This window comes from Camellia sinensis, chromosome 4 (genome assembly GCF_055761805.1).
Source record: "Camellia sinensis isolate YWXY chromosome 4, ASM5576180v1, whole genome shotgun sequence".
NCBI classification, from domain to species: domain Eukaryota; kingdom Viridiplantae; phylum Streptophyta; class Magnoliopsida; order Ericales; family Theaceae; genus Camellia; species Camellia sinensis.
In genome coordinates, this window is record NC_138964.1 from 54370984 (window position 1) to 54389078 (window position 18095).

At 37.5% G+C, this 18095-nt stretch overlaps 2 long non-coding RNA genes across 4 annotated transcripts; both read left to right on the forward strand.

Moving 5' to 3' along the window:
* The first annotated feature begins 11084 nt into the window (after positions 1–11084).
* Positions 11085–14953, forward strand: LOC145824643 (uncharacterized). 2 transcript variants are annotated; one of them, XR_014366489.1, is made up of 4 exons: positions 11085–11355; positions 11793–11862; positions 12542–12658; positions 12768–14953. It is a non-coding gene; the product is annotated as an uncharacterized LOC145824643 (long non-coding RNA). The 2 variants fall into 2 exon arrangements; XR_014366488.1 differs by lacking the exon at positions 12768–14953 and having other exon boundaries at positions 12542–12755.
* Positions 14954–15038: 85 nt separating this feature from the next.
* LOC145824644 (uncharacterized) lies at positions 15039–17827 on the forward strand. Of its 2 annotated transcripts, XR_014366491.1 has the most exons (4): positions 15039–16358; positions 16796–16865; positions 17545–17661; positions 17771–17827. It is a non-coding gene; the product is annotated as an uncharacterized LOC145824644 (long non-coding RNA). The 2 variants fall into 2 exon arrangements; XR_014366490.1 differs by lacking the exon at positions 17771–17827 and having other exon boundaries at positions 17545–17758.
* The last annotated feature ends 268 nt before the right edge of the window (positions 17828–18095 follow it).

Genomic DNA, 18095 nt, shown 5'->3' on the forward strand with positions numbered 1-18095 from the left:
AATTTGTTCAGAAATTGCCCTCTCAATTGCCCCTTAATTCCATCTGTGTAGCATGTTTGAGATTATTTTCCTCCAGCCGAGCTAAGAACGCCCAACTCTGTTGAGCTAGAAAAGTTGTTCGGTTTCAATAAGTCTTGTCAGTTGCTCAGCACGTCCATCCACTAATCTAGCATGTGGCGTGCCCCCATTAGCCCCGTTCTCCAGTTACAGCCGTCATGCCAAAAATTTGAATAGTCTCGCCTTTTTGTCTTCAACGTATATATCCTTTTGTAATCATCTTCCAATTAATGAAAATTTTCGATCTCTTGGCGCGGTTACTATGTTTATTTTTCAATGTTTTGCATCATTTCGACTGCATGTCTAGCCAAACTAATTAGTTTGGCCGAGATACACATCTTGGCTGAAGAATCTAAAAAACTTGTTGGTTAAACTTGCCAACTTGCTTTGGCCGAGGTAACTGTCATCCTGGCCAAAGAGTGCAAAATTTTTGTGTTGGTCAAACTTGCTAACCGCCTTTAGCCTAGATCCTGATCTCGACTGAAAGGTGAAAAAAGTTTTGTTGGTCAAACCTTCCAACCGCCTTTGCCCCCCCAGTTGGGCAAGAAGTCTAAAAATTTTTTGTTGGCCAAACCTGCCAACCGCCTTTAGCCTAGATCCTGATCTCTGCTGAAGAGTGCAAAAAAGTTTTGTTGGTCAACCTGCCAACCGCGTTTGACCCCCAGTTAGGCAAGGAGTCTAAAAATTTTTTGTTGGTCACTTGCCAATCGCCTTTAGCCTAGATCCTGATCTTGGCTGAAGGGTGTAAAAAAGTTTTGTTGGTCAAACTTGCTAACTGCCTTTCTCCCCCCAGTTGGGCAAGGAGTCTAAAATTTTTTTGTTGGTCAAACCTGCCAATCGCCTTTAGCCTAAATTCTGATCTCCGTTGAAGGGTGTAAAAAAGTTTTGTTGGTCAAACCTACCAACCGCCTTTGCCTCCCCAATTGGGCAAGGAGTCTAAAATTTTTTTGTTGGTCAAACCTGCCAACCGCCTTTAGCCTAAATTCTAATCTCGGCCGAAGGGTGCAAAAAAGTTTTGTTGGTCAAACCTGCCAACTGCCTTTGCCCCCCAGTTGGGTAAGGAGTTTAAATTTTTTTTAGAAAGAGTTAGTCAAACCTGCCAACCCCCTTTGCCCCCTGTTGAGCACTGATTTGTTAGAAAGAATTGGTCAAACCTGCCAACCCACTTTGCCCCCAGTTGGGCAAAGATTTTTGTGCAGTTGGTCCTTCTTGTCGACCGTGTTAACTTTTGCCGAGGGTGTTTTGTCCAACATCGCTGTTTGTATTAGATTCTGCCTTGGTGCGCATCCCATCTTCCTTTACCAAGATGTGTTGGTACACTCTTTCCATTAGGACTTTCATAGTAATAGGCGGCATCATTGTCATTGAATCCCTTAATTTATTGTCAACCGGCAAATCTTGTTTGTACTGTGCGATAGCTAAGTTTGTGGGGCAATCTCCAATCTAATTAAAAGTCTCCCAATACTAATTATTGTAGGACCTCAATGTTTCCTTCTCGCCCATGTCTATGGAGAGAAGCTGGTCAATCTTCACTGGCATCTTGGTGTTTGTTCTGAATCTGGTCACAAATGTCTTCGCTAGTTGCGCCCATGAAGCTATGCTACCTTCTGGCAACCTTTCAAATCATGTTAAACCCAGGTCGCCAAGGCTAGAAGGAAACATGATACACATTAGAGCCTCATTTCGTCGATACACGACCATAACTTGGCGAAAGTGGCTCAAGTGTATGTAGGGGTCTGACTTCCCCTCATAAGTAGTGAATTTGGGTTGGTGGAAACCTGAGGGTGAATCGCCGGAACGAACGGCGAGCTCTGTAACCTTGCTAACGCTTTGTCTGTCGGTTCGTAGGCAAAGTGTGGTATCGACATTCCAACCTCGACACTCCCATGTGTCCTAGAAGCCAATTGTTATAGCGCAAAGACTCCGCGGGGGTTGCGAGCCTAAGTGTCTTCTTACCTTCGAGCCCTTTCCTCTAGCACTGTACGCAGGTCCGCCGACCTGGGCAACTCCTTGTGCCTAGATGTCGTTTGGTGCGAGTGCAAAGGCCGATAACTGCTTCCCTCCGTACATGACCTTTTAGTCCTCGTTCTCTCAGACCTGGAGTAACGAGTCTTAAAGGTTCTTGACCGTGTGTTGCCTTTCTTGAGGCTTCTGCTTTCCGTATGAGACGGTGTGACTTGCCTGTCACGATCTTCTGAGTGGCGAGAGTGCGCTCTGTCTTTGCCCACCTCTTCTTCTGTCACCCTTTTGCCCTTTATTTGGCGCTTCATAGTCTCCATGTTAGCCGTCATTCTTCTTATTACTTCGTCTTGCTCCCTTATGCGATCTTCCAGAACTTGGGGATCCATCATCTGCCTCTATCTATCAGGGCTTTGAGAGTCGCGTGGACTTGAGCCTCGTCTTTCTCGCGCGTCTCTCTGTGGGTTCCGTCACTGGGGATCCAATTCTGCCATGGGCGGAACATAAGGCAAGCCCTCGTACCTCTCTCCTCCTTCTAGGGTGTGCCCATCAATAGCAGAATATGGTAAGTCTTCGTTATGCGCCATTGACATTGATTGAAGGAACACTTAAATCAAAAGGTTTGTTCTCTGTTGTATTCCCACAGACGGTGCCAATTATACGAGCACGAAAATAATCTTCTCGTATAATCCTGTTGATCAAGTTTGCACTCCTCCAAATGTCGTCACTTTGCTACCTAAAAACACAAACGCGAGCTAGCCGACGGGTGTGTGTCGGATATCTCTCCGATGCCTAAGTCAGCAAATAGACAACAGACAAAAAGCTCTATGTTTTTTAGAGCAAAAATTATAATACTTGTACATAGGTCCTGCTATGAACTTTTATAGATTCTGCTTGGCACAATCCTAGTAGGATTCCAACTCTCCTTATAAGAGTCCTCCTAGGAATCACACTCCCAATGAAGAGTGTCTATCCCGATAACACTCTACTCACTACCATCCAAGTGAGATGGTTTGCACAATCCTAGTAGGACTCTGCATAGAGTCCTACTAGGAGTCTCATGTCCAAGGATAATGCTTATCCTTAAAACACCCTCATCACTACAAGCCAACTGAGATGGCCACTCCCATATGCTCGGATATACATTCCTGATCGAGCTGCCTTATCTCGGTCCCCTGTCGTTCGGGCCGTGTGATCGAAAGCCGATTTACCGAATTGCACCCTGCCAAGCTACACATAGCGGCCCTCTCCATTGACAACATCTCAGTTCGATAAAAGACTACCTTCAGATAGCTAGGTCCAGACCCTAGCAACCCATCTCTGGCCGACCTAGCGTCTTCTTAATCCAAGACCGAGCTACATCAGCTCTTATCTCGGCCCATTGCGTGGCCTAACTTCCAAAGAAGACTTTTTTAGTTCGGCCCAATTTGTTTACAAATTACTCTCTCAAGTAGGTTGTGGGACCCAAAAAAAAAAAACAATGATCTGCTACTAATGTGGGATTCATTTTCTTGCAACTCTCCATTTGTCATTGTTTGGCCAAACAAAAGAAAAAAGGAAATAGAAGGTTAATTATTCAATAGACCTAGACCACCATGTGACATTATTTACGTGGTGCTCCAAACCAATCATGCAGCAAAAAAAATTATGGGCAAGGCATGCTGACTTACCTTTGTTAAGTAGTTAGGAGACAAAGGATGACCTACTTAAATGTGTGTTGGCAATGTCATATAATACTTTGGGAGTATCTAATAAGTTTCTAAAGAAAAGAGCCCCAATCTTGTATTTGTTGTCATCATCAAATTGCTTCTTCACCATGTGGGCACCCCCATTTTTCCTGTGAACATACATTGTTTCATTTCAGTATTGTGATGTGATTTTCTGCAAGGGATAGGAGACTGATACATGGAGGTGTGAGTGGGTTTGTGTCCGATGCAAGTGAAAGTTGTGGCATGAGATGTAGCTCTCACTTGTAGCCATTTACAGTTGTCTTTACTTCTCTTCTATTTGTCTTTAGTTATACAGTTATGTTCAACTAGTTAATGCAACATGGAGACCTCCCATTTAGTTTGATAGGGCAAACATGTAGGGCCCATGTTGGAGTTAAATAATTTCAAATATTTTTTTGATATCCCTTTCGCTGGTGGTTGGTTTGGCAAAGGGATTGCGACATGATATTTTTAAGAATTTGTTTGAAAAGTGTTTTTTTAATGAAATAGTTATTATTTTTATTATCACACTTGAGTCTTTTTATATAGATGTATTATTTTTTAAATAATTTTACATCACCGACTCGTAATGAAGTGGGTTCCACTACTTTCATTGTAAATCCGTAGTATAAAATAATGTGAAAAAATGGTGCATTTATAATTTAATTTTGTAATATTCATTAAATTTATACTGATTATCAAACATAATATTAATAATAAAGGTTTTTGTTGCTCTTACAACACAACAAAAAGAGTTTCAAATTTTTTTTCACCAATTATAAAATCTTTTTTAACACTTTTGACTTATTTATAAAACATTTTTCACCAACCCATAACCAGAATAATTGTTAGCATTTGCCTAACAACTAGAATAGTTAAATCTAAAAGCAAGTGGATTAGTAGTAGTTAACTACTATTCAACAGCCATCCCTCTTTGAAAATTATTTAATTACTACTCAGCACAACAACCTGATTTTGAAAGCCCTCTTTGTGTGTTTTCAAAATTTTGGACCATCTTTAAAGACTTTTCTTATTAGTTTGAAAAACCAAACATAGCCCCCACTAATCTGACTCCAAGTCAGCTTTGTGGAGCTCTACATATTCACTCCTCACCAATCTTATATATGAAAAATGTTATGAATCTCAAAAAATTTACTAAATTTTTTATCAAATTTCTCACACACAAATAGGTTCCACACCCATGTAAGAGATTTGATAAAAAACTTGGTAGATTATTTAGAGCCCCTAGCATTACTCACCTTGTATATTATTATTGTGTCATTAGTATTTATGATTAGACAAATTGACATCCAAACATGTCATGGAAATTATAAATATTACATGAAAATATTGTGAAACACTAAAAAAACCAAATAACCATAAATATCCTAAACCAATGATATTTTTTAAAAAATAAAAAAAAGTAGCTTGGCATGGGGCAGCCTACATTGTCACGCTGACAGTGTAGGCACATGGTAGGTTCAGCCTAGTTCCACAGTGTAGGCACATATAGTAAATGACAATTTTGTTCCCTTAGGCAAATTTTGGAAAAAGTGAGGTTAGGGACAAATTTATCATTTCAGCCTCAAACATTATTTCTAACACATTTTTCAATATAACAACTCAAATAAAAATCCATCATATCTTTCCAAATACAAAAACTAAAATAGCTTACTAAAATAGTCAAAAAGCATAAAAAATAACCACCTCCCAAACACCCACATAGTTGCTTACCCTAGGAGTATTATGACTGCCATCATGAATAGAAGAAAATAAAGTTATTTCAGACAATTTGTAATATTTGAGATATCATGTATAAGTCACATAAATTCTTGACAAAAAATTTATATTATTTAGTTATGGAATAAAATAAGTGATAGCTCAAAAGATAAAATGTAATTTGCCTTATCTTCATGCCAATCTTATTTGGTAATTGTTCCAAACTTCCACAATTTTGTGGAGGATCAAATTTCAAACATTGTACCATTCATTCATGTTCTAGTTTTAATAGAAGTCATGAGCCATTTAATAAGTGAGTTTGGTGAGCAATTATTCACTATTACATATGATAGTAACATAGTCATGCCATAAATAAATTCTAGTTGTTTATTTGTGTGAGATTTACATGAAATTCATATAAATAAACGATTAAGATTTATTTATGATAGGATAAAATACATTTTTCATTCTTATAATTTGATTTAAATTTCACTTTGGCCCTATTATTTTAATTTGAATAATTTAGTTCTTATACTTTAAGTCCACTTTTAGATGGTCCTTTAATCTAAATTTTTGTTAATTTTTTGTACATGTACACCTTAGCAGATAGTGCTCTAAAATCATTAATTTTAACCTCCAATTAAAAAAAAAAAAATCAAACTGAAACCAAAGTTTAAATGTAGGGACTAAAATAAAATTTAAATCAAATTATAGAAATTAAAAATGTGCTTTAGAGGCACACACGATAGATTTACCACAAAGTGGCATAACACACCACAAACATTTGTAACTTTCACCACAAAACTTTCTTATTGTGAGGCATTTTTTAGGGGTGCACGCTATAGATTTCTGCAACATATATAAAGGTTACAGGTGTTTTTATTTATTTATTCATATATGATATTACAATGAAAATCAATGAATTACAATCACAAAAATATATGTCAAACACAACACAATCAATACAAAGAAACTCGCAAAGTGGGACAAAGAGCAAGACCCACCTGTAAGTGGGGAGATTCAAATCACTGACCTCCTAATGAGTTCAACATCACAACCAAACCTAACAATATTAGATACATATATATATATATATATATAATGCGACAATATCAAACTAGCAAAGATACTAGAAACCCCAAAAATATATGGTGGAATCTAAAATGTGAGAAATTAGATATTAAATGTTTGAAGAAGCAGTATGATATTTCAAAGTGACACTAATAATATGTGGAGTACAATTGACGAAATGCATTAAAATAGATCAAACCAATTATGCATTCCAGAGATTGGATTCACCGCATTACATTGCAATATTCCCAGTTAAATTAGACAACCCCACACAGAAATAGCTTCTCATAACCAAGTAAAGGACATACATCTAATGCTTTGATTGCTAAAAGACTTGGGCCTATCTATAAAAAATATATTTATAGATATTGAAACTTTGAATCTCAAATCTTCTGTCATTTGGAAACCAAGAAAAGACAATATCCAGCCGTGGAGATCATTTCAATTCTCAATATAAGAAACAACAAAACACAAATTTTTTTATTTCATTTTTGTTTCTTCTCCTTTTGTCAGCGATCAACCCCCACAATAAATAAGGTGTGAGGATACATTGGAAAAACTAAGAATAGATATTGGAGCTCTCTTATGCATATATCATTAAACACTAATATAAATACTGATGTCAATAAAACTAACAACTTAAGCATAAGAATGGAACTTATAATCCAGATTATTTGTCTATGCTGCTACAAGTAAAATTTGGACGGAAACAACCAGCAGACAGACATGAATTCTTGAACCCATTATTCAAGCAAGAACCACGTAGATTCTTGAATTCACTGAATGACAATGAAACACTTCGAAACCACCTAATTCTTTCCTTCAGTTCCAGTTGTTTAGTATAACTCTTCAAGATAAGAAAGTTTCTTCATGACTGTAGTCAACATATGCATAGCTGCAATTAGAAACAATATGAAAGCTTATGGACATAAAAATTATTTGTTCAAGTAATTATAATACCGCAACTGCACACCATGATCAAATTTCCTTCACAACAGAACAAAAAGAAAAAGAAATCCATTGTTGCACCAGAGTCAATATGAACTAATTGTAAATATGAGGGGCATGTAAGAGGAAACCTGCTAGTCTTGTAGATTCCTCAAGAAGAAGAAATATTCAAGGCATTTACAAAACTAAAGGCCCATGGACAAGTTTGATTTTTGAGTTAGATTAGTCATTAGGGACAAAAGTACTAGCACATTTTCTGGCGAACAAGCTGTCATACAAGTTGCCAATTGTGCATCATGATAATCACAAGATGCTAGAGACTTTTTTTGACTAGGGGTTTGTAAATGTAACATGAGAAGAAGGTAAATGAAAGCCTAAGTGTGCACATCAATACATTACTTCTACACTTAAATCTCTATTTTTTCTTATCTCAATGCACTCCCAACCGCACAATTTTGTATGAATCCCAAGACACCAAGTTGTTATTTTGTGTAACGGGTATACATAGTTGTGGGAGCCAGAAAAAAATATATCAGCTTATTGCAGCTAACCCAAACAAGGCCTAACAATGGGCCTTGCCCAAACAAGCAAGCCCACCAAACAAATATCTACCAAGCAAATATTACACCTCTATAAAAGGAAAGGAGGAGATAGAAAGCAGGGGGCTCTCTTTAATCTCTGGAACACAGCACACACAACACCCTTCATTTATTCATCTTCCTTCTTTGATTCAAGTTGCTAACTTTATCATCTGAGTGTCTTCGGTCGGCAACCCTAGTTGGGTGGTGCCGACTATGTTCATCTTTGCAGATCTACAATGGTCAAGCTCATCTCTACGTTGGATCTTTTCAACAATCCATGTAAGAGGATTTTCTAGGTCTCACAATTGGTGTCGTTTGTGGGAATTGTCTACAAGATTTCAACAAAGAGAATAACAAACATGTTATTGTAAGTAAAAATTTAACAACACTTTCGATCTATTTACTCTTTGAAAATTATTAATGTGTTCTTGAATGGGATATACATATGTGTGTGCTTACAAACTCTCTAGAAAACTTTTGTTCATGGTAAATCTTGATGAAAAAAGCTTTAAAACAAAACAGATCTCAGAGTCAGTCTCAAAGTAGGGGACAGAGGCCTACTTGCTATCAGTGCGGTTAGTCAGGGCACATGAAAAAAGCTTGCTCGCAGTTTGGAGGCGCATCTGGCGTATCAGGGTTGAGGCAGACTCAGAGCCACCAATAGGCTCACTTAGTTCAGACTTCGCGAGTTAATCAGGGAGCAGCTTCAGCTTAGTCAGTGCAGCAGGCCTATGCTCCGAGAGATGAGTAGGTTGATCAGAGGCCACAGGGACGCGTGTATGTTGTTACCGTGCTAGAGCAGTTGTCGGGTTCCTTAGTTGTGAGAGGTATTTTTATTGTGTGTAACTCTTTGGCTAACGTATTGATAGACACGGGCGCGTCTCATTTATTTATATCTGCTGCATTCGCATCTGCATTGGGGTTGGAGGTGGCACAGTTTGCGTCTCCACTCAGAGTTGAGTCACCAGTCGGGGGTACAATTGACTTAGATTAGGTCGTGGTTATGAGATAGAGGTTGCATGGCGTCGACTCCCGTTTGCTTTGTGTTGCTAGACATGTCGAGTTTTGATGTTATTCTAGGCATGGATTGGTTGTCTTCATATCGAGCAGTAATTGATTGTTTTCATCAGAGGGTCACAGTGTACACCTCGGGTAGTGATTGTTTTTAGTTTCTAGGGGACAGGGTTGATCGGGTCTTATCGCTAGTATTTGACCCTTGTAGTAGAAATGAGCTTAGCGGTCTTCTTGTTACTCTCTTGGATAGTGAGAGTGACGGGACTTGTGTTGAGTTGCCAAGGGTAGTTTGTGAATACCCGGACATATTTCCCGAGGACTTTACTAGTTTTCCACCCTACCGGGAGATCGAGTTCACCATTGACTTAGTGCCTGAAATGGCACCAATTTCCATGGCGCCATATAGATTTGCACCCGCGGAGTTGCATGAGTTGAAGATTCAACTCCAAGAACTTTTAGACAAGGGTTTTATTCTAGCACATCGCCTTGGGGAGCGCCGACTCTCTTTACGAAGAAGAATGATGGGTCATTATGGTTGTATATATATTATCGCAAGTTGAACCAGGTTACCGTCAAGAATAAGTACCCCTTAGCCGGAATTGATGGCTTGTTTGACCAACTTAGAGGGTCATCTTGCTTTTCGAAGATAGATTTGAGGTTGGGTTACCATCAGTTAAGAGTCCGGGAGGAGGACATCCAAAAAACGGCCTTTCGTACGCGTTATGGCCACTAGGAGTTCCTTGTAATGCCATTTGGGTTGACTAATGCACCAGCTTCTTTATGGTTTGATGAACCAAAATCTTTAGAGAATACTTGGATCATTTTGTGGTCGTCTTTGTGGATGATATCTTAATTTATTCGACTTCCGAGGAAGAACACGAGGCTCACTTGAGGGTGGTGCTTGATTTGCTTAGGAAGCATCAATTGTATGCCAAATTTGAGAAATGCGAGTTTTGGCTCACCGAAGTAAAGTTCTTGGGCCATGTAGTGTCAAGAGAGGAAGTAACTGTAGATTCTTCAAAGATAGACTCTGTAAAGGATTGGGAGCAACCTAAGAATGTTTTTGAGATTCGGAGTTTCTTGGGATTGGCGAGGTACTATCGGCGTTTTGTGAGGGACTTCTCTAGACTAGCCGCACCTTTGACTAGATTGACTAGAAAGGGGGTTAAGTTTGTGTGGAGTGAGGCTTGTGAAAAGTCACTCCAAGAGCTTAAAACTAGAGTGACTACTGCACTGGTGTTGATAATTTTGGAGAGGGGTTTGGGTTACACCGTGTATTGTGATGCGTCTTGAGATGGGCTTGATTGTGTTTTGATGTAAAGGGGAAAGGTTGTAGCTTACGATTCACGGCAATTAAAAACTCATGAGAAGAATTACCTTACCCACGACTTGAAGTTAGCTGCAGTAGTGTTTGTCTTGAAAATTTGGAGGCATTATTTGTATGGTGACAAGTTTGAGGTTTTCTCCGATCATAAGAGGCTAAAATATTTGTTTTCCCAAAACGACTTGAATTTACGTCAGTGGAGGTGGATGGAGTTTTTGGAGGATTATGACTTCAAGTTACACTACTACCCGGGAAAGGCCAATGTAGTGGCCGACTCCTTAAGTCGAAAATCCGTGAGTAGTTTGGCGAGTGTGGCCATTCGAGAATGGGTTATGTTAGGAGATATCGGCCAGTTTGAATTGCACTTGGGTGAGTCAGAAGAGGGTGCAACGTTGTTTACTTTGAGTGTTCCACCTATCTTGATTAGCAAAGTTATAGAGGCATAACAAAGGGGCCACGAAGTAGAGTCAATCCATAGTAGAATCTCTAACTGGAAGGAAGAGAAGGGTTTAAATGTTCACTTGAATCAGAGTGTACATTACTTTGTAATACCCAAGTTTTAAATATGATTATTTTATTGGATAGATTAGTAATTAAATTAATTTATATGGGTCATTTATTAATATCAAAGAATTAGTTATGAGATGACATTATATTTCCTATTACTTAGATGGGTAATTTTGTAATTTTGCGAAATTAGGTTAATAAGCCCACCTATTGTGGCTTTAAGTCTTGGAGAACAAACAAAACAGAGGCTGTGAATTGCTCCATAGGCGGCTAGGGTTTGAGAAGGTAAAAGAAAAAAGAAAAGAAAAAGAGAAGAGAGGCTTGTGCTGCAGAAAGGGTTTGGAAGAGTTGAAGGTGAAGGCAGCAAGCAAGGGTTTGGAAAAGTTTAAAATTAAAGAAAAGAAACCCAAACCAAGGAAGAGGGAGGATTCATAAGAGTGGTGGTTTTGCTTTATTCATCACTTAGGTAAGATTTATTTTATTGTATTCCTATCTATGATTTTAGTGTTAATATATCGATAGATGATTTTATGGGCATATATGATTAAATAGATATATTGATATAGTCTATGTTGGGAGTCTCAATTTTGCTCAATTTTAGAGTGTATTTTGCATCCCATTTGGGTGGTTCATATTTTGAGATTGATATGTGATGGGTTAAGTTTAATGGTGGTGTATTTGTGGGATACACGATTGACTACAAGCAATTACAAATTGTTACGTGTATATAAACAACAATAGAATAATATGGGTTGAGAATTTCCGAAACCGTAATGGCTTTGTTTTGATGCTAAATTGTGAGAGTTCCTAATAGACTATTGGGTTAATTTATTCTATTGTTGTTACAAGAAGAGATGGATGGATGCACATAATAATTGTTTATGCGGTGTAATATTTTATTAGGTTTGTGAGATTGAGGTGGATCTTGGTAAATTGAGATTAGCTTGGAAAATATTATTTTAGCTGTTTGAAGGTAAGTAACCCTCTATCACTGTTGGTTCATTTTTATTCCTATCGAATCGTTTAAAATTATAAATATTTATTTATAGCCTTCGTGTTCTCTTAAAATAAAATATGGGTCAAGTATAAAATAACATCGAATATTATTATGAAAATTATTTGAATATTTGGTGAAACTATTCTGAAAATTGTACTAAACGTTTATTCTAAAAATATCGAATGTTTTATTTAAAAGTTGTGTATTGTTTGAATTTTGAACATCACTCTAGTCTGACTATGATTTGGACCCTAGCCAATGGGGGTTATTTATTGGCACAGAAACTAGTTTCTTTTGGGGCTTTACCACCGGCCTATGTGTGGTTCTGGGCCTTGTCACGGGCTATGTGACCGTAGTCAATAAGACTTGGGTTTTGTGAATCAAATCATCGAACCATCTGAATATCGAACCATCGATTTGAACAACGAATTACTTTGAATTATCTTGTTGGCTTTTCATTTAAAATGTATTGTACATTGTTTATTTTTAGCTATAAAACCACCTTACAAATAATCGTTCATTTATTGAACTATAGAAAAAAAATTATATTTATTGGTTATCGATTTATTTATTTATTTTTGTATACTTGATCCAGCTAGCAGTGATGGTTGGTTATTTACTGGGCTATCTAGCTTACCCTTATTTTTTTTTTCAGATTCTGAAGAGTAGAGCTGCGCGGGATCTTTTTTTTACATGTGGGAGTGCCGAGAGTAGGACCATGATTTAAGTACTTGGATTATTGTTTTGTTAGTGGATTAAATTAGTGGATTTGGTGGGCATTTTCATATGAGAACTATTTATTTTTATGGATTCTGGCATTATGACAATTAAGGATTTAATTTGAGTATTTTATTTTATGGGTTATGTGATTGGATTCTTAGCCTTGCATGCTCACTTATATGAGTGTGCGGCGTTGTCACAGAGCTTGGGGCGTGACAATTTTATGGTATCAGAGCCAGGTTGTAATTTTAAAAGTTGGTATAAAATAGTGGTGAGATTGGGTAGATGTAGTATTGGGAACGCTTATAATTTGATATAATATTAATTTTATTTACATGTTATAGGGACTTGAGAATAGAATAAGATGAGGTTTTATTATTGATGCATATAAGTTGCAATGAAACATGAGGAGACATTGGCAAATATGGCTAGGAATACACACCAGGGTTAAACGAATCGACGGACTGGTAATAATAATCGGTGAAGGAATGTGACTAATATTGGTAGTGGTTCTCAAGCAGTCGAAGAAAATCAGGGGCAAGAGTTGAAGGAACAATTACAAGAGTTACTAGATAAGGGCTTTATTAGGTCTAGTGTTTCTCCTTGTGGTGTGCCCGTTTTATTTGTGAAAAAGAAGGATGGTAGTTTTCACCTTTGCATTGATTATCAAGAGTTAAACAAGGTGACAATTCAAAATAAATATCCTTTGCCTAGGATAAATGACCTATTTGATCAATTGCAAGGAGCACAAGTCTTTTCTAAGATTGACCTTCGTTCTAGATATCATCAGTTGAAGGTTAAGGTGGAAGATATACCTAAGACAGCCTTTCGAACTAGGTATGGGCATTATGAATTTTTAGTGATGTCGTTAGGGTTGACCAATACGCCTGCAACTTTTATGGATTTAATGAACAAAGTATTTAAACCCTTCTTAGATCAGTTTGTGGTAGTTTTTATTGATGACATTCTTGTGTACTCAAAGAGTAAAGAGCAGCACGAAGAACATCTGAGAATAGTGTTGTAGTTATTAAGGGAGAATAAATTATTTGCTAAATTAAGGAAGTGTGAATTTTGGCTGGAGAGTGTATCATTTTTGAGTCATGTGATATCTAAAGACGAGGTGTCTCTTGACCCCAAGAAAGTGAGGCGGTGGTAGAGTGGAATAGGCCTACTAGTGTCACTGAAATTCGTAGTTTCTTGGGTTTAGCAGGATATTATAGAAGGTTTATTGAGGGATTTTCCCGAATTTCTATGCCTTTGACTCGTTTAACACAAAAAAGGGTTAAATTTGAATGGTCTGATGATTATGAGAAGAGTTTTCAGGATCTAAAGAGTCGATTAGTGTGTGCTCTAGTACTTATAGTTCTGCCCAGAGATGAAGGTTTTACCATCTATAGTGATACATCGAAGATGGGCTTGGGTTGTGTCCTGATGCAGAACGATAAGGTAGTGGAGTATGTATCTAGGCAGTTGAAGCCATATGAGCAGATTATCCTACGCATGATTCGGAGTTGGCTACAGTGGTGTTTGCATTGAAAATCTGGAGGCACTAACTGTATGGGGCGAAATGTGAGATATTCACTGATCATAAAAGTCTGAAGTATATTTTCACTCAAAAAGAATTGAATATGAGGCAAAGGCGATGGTTGGAGCTATTAAAGGACTATGATTTGACTATCAATTATCACCCAGGAAAAGCCAATGCAGTGGCCAATGCCTTGAGTAGAAAGACGCCAAGTAATTTAGCTACCTTGATCACTAACCAAAAGAATATCTTGGAGGACTTGCGAAGGTTAAATATCGAGATTAAATGGCATAACCATGGAGTGCAGTTGGCAAACCTTTGAGTTCAACCCACATTGATTGATAGAATTAAAGATGCTCAGGGAAAAGATCCTCAGTTGCAAAAACTTAAGGCTGAAATGGAAATAGGGCTACAGATGGAATTTTGTATGCATAAAGATAGAACCTTGAGATTTGGAGAGAGGTTATGTGTGCCTAATGATTTAGAGCTCAAGAGAGAAATCCCGAGAAAAGCTCACAGTTCAGGGTATACTGTACATCCAGGGAGCACTAAAATGTATAAAGACTTGAAGAGGAACTTTTGGTAGAATAATATGAAGAGGGAAATTGCTCAGTATGTTGCTCAATGTTTGGTATGTCAACAAGTGAAAGTTGAACATCAGAGACCTGCAGGTAAGTTACAACCCCTTCCTATTTCCCGAGTGGGAGTGGGAACATATTACCATGGATTTTGTGACAGGGTTGCCTAGGACCCAAGGTGGTAACAATGCTATTTGGGTTATCGTCGATCGATTGACCAAATCCGCTCACTTTCTAGCTTTTAAGGTAGGGTTCTTCTTAGAGAAGTTTGCAAAATTGTATATCAAGGAGATTGTGAAGTTGCATGGTATTCCGGTGATCATAGTGTCTGATAGAAATAGCAGATTTGTATCTATGTTTTGGAGGAGTTTGCATATAGCTTTGGGCACTAGTTTGAATTTTAGCACTGCCTTTCATCCTCAAACTGATGGACAGTTAGAGAGAACTATTCAAACCTTGGAAGACATGTTGAGGGCCTGTATTAATGATCTTGGAGGTTCTTGGGATGAGCATTTGGCCTTAGTGGAATTCTCTTATAATAATAGTTATCATGCGAGCATTCAGATGGCACCATATGAGGCTTTATATGGACGAAAGTGTAGATCACCTATTTATTGGGATGATGTGGGCGAAAGGAAGTTGTTAGGGCCTGAGATTGTGCAACAAATAGTGGACAAGATCAATCTTATTAGAGAGCGACTTCGCATTGCACAGAGTAGACAGAAAAGTTATGCAGATAACAGGAGACGCGATTTGGTGTTTGGGGTTGGAGACCATATGTTCCTTAAGGTGTCTCCTATGAAAAGAGTAATGAGGTTTGGTGTTCATGGTAAATTGAGTCCTAGATTTATTGGACCACTTGAGGTTTTAGATCAAATGGGAGAGGTAGCTTCCAGACTTGCCCTACCACCTTCACTAGTTAGAGTTCATAATGTCTTCCATGTTTCGATGTTGAGGAAGTATATACCGAATCCCAATCATGTGATTGATTATGCACCGTTGCAGAGGATTTGACCTATGAAGAACACCCTGTAAGAATTGTTGATAAGAAGGAGCAGGTTTTGAGGCGTCGAGTCATCCACTACGTTTCGGTTTAAATCACTCGGAAAGAGAAGCTACTTGGGAACTTGAGGATGAAATGAGACAAAAGTATCCACAACTTTTTGAGACTACAGGTATGCCAAATTTCGAGGACGAAATTTCTTTTAAGGAGGGAAGGATGTAATACCCAAGTTTTAAATATGATTATTTTATTGGATAGATTAGTAATTAAATTAATTTATATGGGTCATTTATTAATATCAAAGAATTAGTTATGAGATGGCATTATATTTCCTATTACTTAGATGGGTAATTTTGTAATTTTGCGAAATTAGGTTAATAAGCCCACCTATTGTGGCTTTAAGTCTTGGAGAACAAACAAAACAGAGGCTGTGAATTGCTCCATAGGCGGCTAGGGTTTGAGAAGGTAAAAGAAAAAAGAAAAGAAAAAGAGAAGAGAGGCTTGTGCTGCAGAAAGGGTTTGGAAGAGTTGAAGGTGAAGGCAGCAAGCAAGGGTTTGGAAAAGTTTAAAATTAAAGAAAAGAAACCCAAACCAAGGAAGAGGGAGGATTCATAAGAGTGGTGGTTTTGCTTTATTCATCACTTAGGTAAGATTTATTTTATTGTATTCCTATCTATGATTTTAGTGTTAATATATCGATAGATGATTTTATGGGCATATATGATTAAATAGATATATTGATATAGTCTATGTTGGGAGTCTCAATTTTGCTCAATTTTAGAGTGTATTTTGCATCCCATTTGGGTGGTTCATATTTTGAGATTGATATGTGATGGGTTAAGTTTAATGGTGGTGTATTTGTGGGATACACGATTGACTACAAGCAATTACAAATTGTTACGTGTATATAAACAACAATAGAATAATATGGGTTGAGAATTTCCGAAACCGTAATGGCTTTGTTTTGATGCTAAATTGTGAGAGTTCCTAATAGACTATTGGGTTAATTTATTCTATTGTTGTTACAAGAAGAGATGGATGGATGCACATAATAATTGTTTATGCGGTGTAATATTTTATTAGGTTTGTGAGATTGAGGTGGATCTTGGTAAATTGAGATTAGCTTGGAAAATATTATTTTAGCTGTTTGAAGGTAAGTAACCCTCTATCACTGTTGGTTCATTTTTATTCCTATCGAATCGTTTAAAATTATAAATATTTATTTATAGCCTTCGTGTTCTCTTAAAATAAAATATGGGTCAAGTATAAAATAACATCGAATATTATTATGAAAATTATTTGAATATTTGGTGAAACTATTCTGAAAATTGTACTAAACGTTTATTCTAAAAATATCGAATGTTTTATTTAAAAGTTGTGTATTGTTTGAATTTTGAACATCACTCTAGTCTGACTATGATTTGGACCCTAGCCAATGGGGGTTATTTATTGGCACAGAAACTAGTTTCTTTTGGGGCTTTACCACCGGCCTATGTGTGGTTCTGGGCCTTGTCACGGGCTATGTGACCGTAGTCAATAAGACTTGGGTTTTGTGAATCAAATCATCGAACCATCTGAATATCGAACCATCGATTTGAACAACGAATTACTTTGAATTATCTTGTTGGCTTTTCATTTAAAATGTATTGTACATTGTTTATTTTTAGCTATAAAACCACCTTACAAATAATCGTTCATTTATTGAACTATAGAAAAAAAATTATATTTATTGGTTATCGATTTATTTATTTATTTTTGTATACTTGATCCAGCTAGCAGTGATGGTTGGTTATTTACTGGGCTATCTAGCTTACCCTTATTTTTTTTTTCAGATTCTGAAGAGTAGAGCTGCGCGGGATCTTTTTTTTACATGTGGGAGTGCCGAGAGTAGGACCATGATTTAAGTACTTGGATTATTGTTTTGTTAGTGGATTAAATTAGTGGATTTGGTGGGCATTTTCATATGAGAACTATTTATTTTTATGGATTCTGGCATTATGACAATTAAGGATTTAATTTGAGTATTTTATTTTATGGGTTATGTGATTGGATTCTTAGCCTTGCATGCTCACTTATATGAGTGTGCGGCGTTGTCACAGAGCTTGGGGCGTGACAACTTAGACCGTTTATTTGTACCTGAATCTTATAGAGAGGAAGTGCTTTGGGAGTTCCATCACTCTTGCTTTGCAGTACATCCGGGAGGCACAAAAATGTATCGTGATCTTGGCCGTTAGTTTTGGTAGAGGGGTATAAAGTGGGATGTCGCATCCTTCGTGTCGAAGTGCCTTACTTGTCAACAAGTGAAGGCCGAACACCAAAGACCAGCAGATTTGTTACAACCCTTACCAATAGCCGAGTGGAAGTGTGAGCACATTACCATGGA